Raw genomic sequence first — 8,831 nt, 5'->3', positions numbered from 1 at the left:
TCCGGATCAAAAGGGATTAAGCTCGGATTCGGTTGTGAACGCATCATGCAATGAAGGGGAAATGGGATTCATTGTAACGATGAGGAGTTAGTCAATTGCGTAGTATACAATGAAGTGCAACTATGTACATATATACACACTTAATCCAAAACAATAACATGGCACACTAAGCATTTCCCCGGCAACGGCGCCATTTTGACAAATGAATTTTTGCCGGTATAGAAATTTGCAAATGATCAATCGTAGTATAGTCTAAACCGACGCAAAATCCTTCATCAAACAAATCTACAATCTATATCCGAGAGTACTAGTCTCCCGAGTCGTTCTCCCTTGGAATTGCCAAAGTGTGCATCTTATTGATTTAGTAAGCTTTGTTGGAATTCTTTGAAGGTTTTAGCAAAGCAATGAGAAACAAACAATCAATTATCAAAAGACTTGGCTTAGGGTTGGCATTAGAAATCCTATCCTTATAGTCCATTCAATGTTGACAACAATTAGGCCTTGCTCCATTTAGTTATCCTCTAGGTGTAGAGGGAGGTCAAATGAAAGCAATCAACTTGAGTCACAAGTCCTAGCTTCACCTTATGGGAAGCTAGCTTTAGTGCACTCCAAGCCAACTAGCAATCCCTAATTCCAAATCAACTATTGATACAACTATTCAACTTCTTCCAAGGACCAAACCCTATGCCAAGTGTGAAAATTCTACTCCATAGCTAGTGTTGTCATTTTATCAAACATGTGATGAGCAATAAGGAAAGTCATAGTAAAATGAGAAGGAAAGTCAAATTGAAAGTATTGCAACACAAAGATCTAACAACAAATCTCAAAGAGTAGCAATGAAAGTCCAAAATAGAGACAAAAATCCAAAATTACAAAGTTGAATTCTAGATCTATGAGAATTGATCAATTGCATCTACTACTTGAAATTGGAGAAGAAAATCTATGACATGAACAAAGTGGAGTGAGAATTGTAGTGGATCTCACCAAAAAGTCATTGAAAATTCAGAAATTAGATGAGGATGAACCCTAGTGAAGCTTGGAATCTCCCTCTTCTTCTCCCAAAAGTGTAACTAACTCTCCTCTCTCACCTAAAATATCTAGATCTAGAAAATGAACTAACTAAGTGTCCTTAACCCTTGTTCCTTTGGTCTTCTTAAGCTTTTCCCGCCAAGGTGTTTCTCCAAAAGTGGGATCCTTAACTGCCTCCACGCCTAAGTCACGTGACTTCTTAAAAAATCATATTCGCAAATCGGCGTGCACGCGCAAGGTACGCGCACGCGCCGTTGAGACGTCTTTTAATGTGCGTGGAGGCATGATGTACGCGTGCGCGCCCATGAAGATCCTGGCTTAGCCGCTTCTCAAGCCGGCTCTTGGCTTTGGCTCCACGTTGCCTTATCCGCGCGGGCGCGCAAGGTGCGCGCACGCGCCCATGCGGAACTTTCCAAAGCTTAATCCTCATGCTTCCTTCCTTTGTACCCGTCTTCCTCCTCTCTTTTCGGTCCATTCCTACTCTATATCCTGAAACCACTTAACACACAAGTCACGGCATCGAATGGCATCAAGAGAAGATTAGAAATGTATCTATTTTAGTGCGAAATAAGCATGTTTTTATTCATGAGGCGAAACTAAGAGAGGAATGCAAAAATCTTGTATTTTCATATAGAGAGTGTGTGGAATCATTGATAAAACCCCTGAAATCAGCACAAGATAAACCCTCAAATTGAGGTTTGTCAATAAGCTGGTGCGTACGCACAATAGACGAAAAGCTAGAAGGGATGCAGGCGCACAGAGCGTGCAGTTGCTCCCACCAGAGGGGCTGCAACAGCGCGTGCGGGCGCACAAGGGCGTGCGCTCGCACAGAAAGCTTCGTTCTCTCTTCATTTTTTTTGTGAACGCTTGAGGTGAAGAGTCATGTGTGCGTGCGCACATAGGTCCGTGCGCACGCACAGGGACAAAGATGGGGTGAGGTTGTTCACGTGCACAACTTGTGACGACGTTCCCACCAGAGGGGCTGTCAATTGGTGTGTGGACACACACGTCTATGCGGCCGCACAAGGAGCGCGATAGGGATATTGCGTGTGTACGCACGAGGCAGTGTGCACGCAATAGGCTAAGAAAACAGGGCAGCACGCACGCATAGGCAGTGTTGGTGCTGCCACCAAAGGGTGCTACAAAGGGTATGCGGGCGCACAGGGGCGTGCGCTCGCACAGGAGGTGAAAAATGTAGTTGTGTGCGCGCGCACAGGGTGGTGCGCACGCACAAATTCCCTTATTCACAAAAATTTTTCTTTTCAAAACTAAGGTTCCCTCCTATACCCAAGCAACATACCAACCCCAAATCATTGAAACAAGTATAAATTCATGATCCGCAAACAATTCAACTTACTCAATCCAAAAATACCAAATCAAAACTAAGTTAATCATCATACCTAAAGAAAGCAACTAATTCAAAAAGCTGTAACCAAAAGATAAAGTTGGAACAATGTTACCATGGTGGGGTGTCTCCCACCAAGTACTTTGGTTTATAGTCCTAAGTTGGACTTTGCATGGCTTCATTGATCACTTGAAACTTCTCCAAGGAGGAATATCTCCAACTCCTTTGCATTCTTGGGTTGAGTGTCATCTCTTGAATCAGACTTCTTGGCATCCTTCTCTTCTTGCTGTTCCTTGCCAACCTTAATCACTTCATCTTCAAATTTATCACACCCAAAGATAGAATAAGCTTCGAGGATGGGTTTCCTTAACTCTTCCAATGTGAATCTTGCTACCATGCCATCGGCCTCAAAAGAATAGACTTTGGAATGTGCATCAAGCTTGAATCGGGATGTCTTTAGGAACGGCCTTCCAAGTAGAATGGATGATGGCTTATCTGAGTTAATGGGAGGAGTCTCCAAAATATGGAAATCCACCGGAAAGAGTAAACCTTGGATGTCAACCAGAACATTTTCTGCAACCCCCACAACTGATACAATGCTCTTATCGGCCAACACGAATCTCGCCTCGGACCTCTTTAAGGGTGACAAGTTCAATCTCTCATAAATGGGTAGTGGCATAATCCTTACGCACGCCCCCAAATCGCACATACATTCCGTGAACTTAATCCCACCAATCAAGCAAGTAACCAAACATGGGCCAGGATCATTGCATTTTTCAGGAATTAAAGAAGAGATAGAATCATCTACCGGCCTTTTGTTGAGTTCGCCAATTTTCTCCTTATGGGTACAAACATCTTTGAGGAATTTGGCAACTTGGGCACTTGTTGAATGGCTTGAAATAGATGGACGGTGACTTCAACATTCTTAAAAATTTCCACCATGTTGGGGTCAAGTTGTTCTTGCTTCTTCGCCTTCTTCGCCAAGGTTGGGAATGGAATGGGCATAGGCTCTTCAATCGGATTTTTCCTCTTCGGCTCCTTGGCCTTGAATGGTTCTTTCCCATCCTTCTCAACATCTTTCTCTTCATCATTTATCACTCCCATATCCTCTCCTAACTCTTCCTTGTGGGTTTCCTCACTCAAGCTTGTAGGCACAACACCAATTTCATCCAACTTGGTGCCGCTCCTAAGGGTAATAGCATTGATGCTTCCCTTAGGATTCGGTTGAGGTTGTGAGGGCAAACCACTAGAAGTTGAAGCTTGTTGGGCATTTTGTGTAGTAGGAGGAGAAAGAGTCAAATGGGTGAGTGCTTCGGCAATTGTAGACATATACGCTTCTTGTTTCTTGTGAAATTCCCATTGCTCTTGCATAAAGTGTAACGACCCAATTTTCAGTACGCCTAAGACATACCAGAAACTGAGTGCTACCAATTTGTCATCCTAATTATTGTCTATTATTTATTATATGAGCCTGATTCGTTGTTAAAAGCGTAGTTAGTTAGCGAGGTACTTTTTTTTTTGAAAACGTTTGAATTAATAAATAGAATCATTTATAAGCAATTCACAAATAATAACAGATAAAACAGTTATAAGCAACCACACATAAATACATCACAAGCAGCTAACAACATTTAGTGATCCAGCCTTTATTAGAGTATAGACTTTTAGTTAGAACACCCCTAGATATAGCTAAATAATATCTATATACATATATATACATACAACATCCCAGGTCCTGACCTGTTCAAGAGGTCCCTAAGCTGGCACCTAGGCTAGCCTAGACTCTATACTCGCCTAGTCCCTCTAAACTACTAAAGCGAGGGAAAGTACGTTCTAGGTCTCCAAAACTCAAGTCAGGTGGAACGTCATCAAAAGGTAGAACTTCATCTGTTACTCCTCTGCACGATCAGACATTACCATACGGCGTCTCTCTGGTACCTCATCAAGTAGCCACACAATAGGAGTCTCGTACACAGGATTTAGGTTAAAGTTCACGTACAAACGGGGTGCAGACATTGGCTGGTCTCATAGTATATACATATAAACAGAGAATGGGATTCACCCTAGACTCAGAAGACTAGCTAGAGCGGAATCCTTTTTGCAAACGGTCGTCAGCGAACTACGGAAAGGAACTCTTGCTTCCATCTGAAGGGGGAAGGGAGAGAGAAGGGGTAAGAACTGGGGAGTTCTTAGTAGGGCCGGGGTTATTAGTTAAGTTCATTAATTCCGTGTTATTTAGCAGGTAAATAGCATAATACAAAAAAACAGTAAATAGAAAATACAGATAAATAAAGAAGATAGAGAAAACAGATAGCAGAACACAAACAGAAGGATACAAGAAAATACAAAACAGACACAGAGAATAGAATACAAACAAGGAAAACATACATTCATACCACAATCATAACAAAGGAAATGCACTACCAAGTATGATGCATGTCTAGCCCTAGCGCAGGTAATGAGCTCATTTGTCGGTTACATACCCGCTCCCGACGTTACCCAGAGTCCTTTGACCAGGTAAAGCTTCCCTGTTGGCAATGCCCCTCGCAAGAGTCCTTTGACTTGTGAGGCAAACCACTGCAAGAGTCCTTTGACTTGCATGGCGGAGCTAGTTAACTTATATCTGCCCAACACACTCTCTGTAAGAGTCCTTTGACTTACAGGAGCATACACACGCTCTCACTGTAAGAGTCCTTTGACTTATAGGAGCATACACACACACTCTCACTGTAAGAGTCCTTTGACTTACAGGAGTATATGCTAGTCATGTGTTCTCGATACCTCTGTAAGAGTCCTCTGACTTACAGAATAGCATTATAGCTAAGTATCCCAGGAAAGCACTCTCAGTGGTCGTACCACCATCTATCTGACTGCCTTCACACAGCAGATCATCACATAATCATTCTCATTATCATCATTCATTATCATTCTCATTATTCATCATCACTTTCACATTCTTATGCAATACCTCTTTCTTTCTCTGTTCAATCATGCTATACAAACTTTACAACTTTTACTTTTACAACATCGTAACTCAAACCATTTCTCTTTATCACATTATTCTTTTCTCTTTGTCTTTTTACTCTGCTCTGATTACTCATTTCTCTGTATCTCTTTATTTTTCTCTGGTTACTCTGTTCTCTGTGTTTCTTTACTCTGCTTTGATTTCTCTTCATAACATATGTATTTAAAGCTTATGTAAATTTCGATATGAATAGTTAGCCTGTCCCAAATATAGGTTCATTAAGTCTATACTAAAACAGTTTAACTTTTCATATTATACCTAACCCTAGCCTCAACTCAATGACTAACTATGTTGCCCTAGTTCGTTCACTAATTTCTGTCTGTTTTTCTGTCATTAAAACTTTACAGACTTTTCTTTGGTTTTTTTATCTTTTCTTTAACTTTTTATCTCTCATTTATCTTTGCCTCACTAATATGTTCTTACCACTCCCTAAGTGTTTTATGAAGGTAATTATGAGATTCTGCGCTTAAAGTTGTCTTTCTAAAGCTTTTACAGAAAACTGCCTTTTTCGTATTATTTTATTATTTTTATTAAAATATTATTTTTAATTAAATATTATTATTTAATATTTTATTATTATTTATTATTTTATCATTAAATTTTCAAAAATTACCCCTTTTTAACTTTTAACCTTTAAAAATTCACTTTTTACCACCCGTAACTTTTAATATTTTTACTTTAACCACCCTAACTTTCAGAAATTACACAATAACCCCTCAAACACCAAAATATTTACTTCCTTGCCCTTTCTAAGATCTAAAAGGTGTTCTTCAATGTTCTTCACCACACTCAAAGTGTTCTTCATGTTCTTCATAAATTCTTCAGATTCTTTCTCTTTTTTTACCCGTTTTTCAGTCTTTTCAGCAACCGATTTTTACCATAATTCAAAATAAAATTGCAGCCACTAAAATCCCATCTTTTCTACATGATTTAAACATAAATTGAACCTCAATTTAAGCTTAGGGTTTCATTTTTCCAGCTGCCCAAGAACATGAACTTTAAAGCTTGAATTTCATCAAATTTCATCAAATTTTCACCAAATTTTCACCAAGAATCAATCATATATGCAACCAATTTTTAGCACAGCCAATTTATACAACATTTACACAACTCAAACACAAATAATCAAGATTAATTTCGTGACACCCTACCTTGATTTGCTGCTCCAAATTCGGTTAGACTTTCAGGTGGTCCTTAAGCACTTTTTCCTCCTAAAACACATCAAGAACAACTTTAAATCCACAAACTCTCAATTGAACAAATCCCCCTCAGCACATTAGGAAGAGATATCTCACCTTATATCTGCTGAAAATTAATGTTTCTTGGCCCTCAAGTCAAGTTAAGCATGATTCCTAAGGAAAAACATCAAGAAAACACATGTTTTGCATGGTTTTCCTTGAAAACCGAATTGAAATGGGAGGGAGACAGCCATCTCACCTTATTTCTATCCTTGATAAGTTACATGGTTATGTAGAGGAAGAAGAGAGGATCATTTTGGTGAAATCGAACTTTTGATTTGAGTTTTAGTTCAGAAGAAATCAAGCTTTGAAGATTAAGTGTTCAGGAAAGTTTCTCTCTTTTCTCTCTTGTTATTTTCGGCCAAAATGATGAAATGAGACAGCCTTGGAGGTCTTGGGGGTGTAAGGTGAGTTGTGATTGGTTGGCTTGGAGGTGGATTAAAATAATATTAAAATATCTCAGGTGTATAACTACTAAAACTAGGTGTATCGGAACACTTGTAAAAACATCTCTAAAAATTATTTTCTGAGCTACTAGCATAAATGACACTAGTAACATATTTATTATGAGAATAAAACATGAATAATGAGGCCTTAGCATTGATAAAGTCATCAGAGAGTGCTGGTGCTAAGCTGCACCAGTAAACCGTAAACCTGGTTAAACCGATTTTCTGTTTTTAACTAAAACAAACCAAGTAACCTTATAATATCATTCAAGCATTTTCTAATACTAATATAATGATAATATTATACTATTATCTCTCTCCTATCATAAATCGAGTCCGGTTTGTCAAACTGAGACTATTTACGAAAAACCGAATCAAAATCCCTAACCGATACGGTTCAAAAACTAGGTTCTTTGTGACCGCGTTATCGAGCTTGCCTCAGAAAAGGTTCTAGCTTAAGGATGACATAATGACAATGAGGATTGAGATGCTTGTTGATACAGAAGAGGTATTCCCTTTACTGATCTTTCGGAGAAATCCGTGTATTCAGAAATGATCTCGCGTACTCGAAAATTAGGGTTGTTACATAAAGGATTGGAGTGTGTCATTCATGTAGGGTTGATTAGAAGGAGGACCTTGATTACCTTGAGGAGGATTGGATCTACTATTTCGATTTGGATGTTGATACCTCCCTTGAGGTTGAGATTATGGAGGGTGTTGGTAGGATTGTTGGTATTGTGGTTTAGGGTTAAGCTTGTGGGGCATGGTTCCACCTTTGATTAGAATTATCCCTCCACCCTTGGTTTTGATTTCCTCCATGTTGATTGTAGTTGGGTCTTTATGGATATGAATTGGCTACTGCTAATGTAGTGTCCTCTTGGAGTTGAGGGCACTTATCAGTATAAAGGTTGTTACAAGCACAAATACCACATGATCTTGGTGGTCCTTCAATTCTTGGGGGGTTGAGATGGAGGAGCTAACAAGGCTTGAGGTGGAGGAGCTATCAAGGCTTGAGGGATTTGTTGCCCTTGGGTGATTTGTCTCAACAAAATTGTCATCTCACCGAGGGTCTTTGTCAAATGGCATCTCTGGAGGGAGAAACTTCACTTAAAGCTTTTGGTTGTGGGTTTCTTGCCCTTGAGTATTGAGTAGAATTCGCCAAATCTGCTATGATCTCCCAAGCTTCCTCGGTAGTCTTGTTTTTGGTAAGGGATCCTCCACTAGAGGCATCTAGGAGAAGCTTATCTTGGGGGTTCATCCCTTGACAGAAATAGCTAATAAGGACCACCTCCTCAATAAGATGGTGGGGGCAAGCTTCCAACAACTTCTTGAATCTCTCCCAGTATTCATAAAGAGTCTCCCCGTCTCGTTGCACAATGCAAGAGATCTCCTTTCGCAGCTTGTCTGTCTTTTGTGGTGGGTAGAACTTTTCCAGAAATTCCTTACGCAACAAGTCCCAATCAAAAATCACATCTCCCGGTTGAGTATAAAACCATTCTTTCACTTTTTCCTTCAAAGAGAAGGGGAAAGCGAACACCAAAACTGCTACTACATCTGCACTATGTTGTCTCGCAGTGGAGCATGCAACTTGAAAATCCTTAAGATGCTTAAGAGGATCCTCCCTAGGTAGTGCATTAAACTTAGGGAGCAAGTTGATTGTGCCGGTCTTAAGCTCAAAATTCGGATCCAAAGCCGGATACCGGATTTGTATTGGTTGCAAGTTAATATCAGGAACTCGGTTTCCCTTG

General features: G+C 39.9%; 1 non-coding gene across 1 annotated transcript; it reads left to right on the top strand.

The window, feature by feature from the left end:
- Positions 1-8,378: 8,378 nt before the first annotated feature.
- On the top strand, positions 8,379-8,485 carry LOC148552850 (small nucleolar RNA R71). Its single transcript, XR_015893636.1, has one exon. It is a non-coding gene; the product is annotated as a small nucleolar RNA R71 (small nucleolar RNA).
- Positions 8,486-8,831: the final 346 nt, after the last annotated feature.

The sequence above is a fragment of the Arachis ipaensis genome, chromosome B7, assembly GCF_059453495.1.
Source record: "Arachis ipaensis isolate K30076 ecotype BB chromosome B7, ASM5945349v1, whole genome shotgun sequence".
Taxonomy (NCBI): Eukaryota; Viridiplantae; Streptophyta; class Magnoliopsida; order Fabales; family Fabaceae; genus Arachis; species Arachis ipaensis.
Note: the sequence above shows the minus strand (reverse complement) of the source record. Positions and strands in the feature narration are given on the sequence as shown.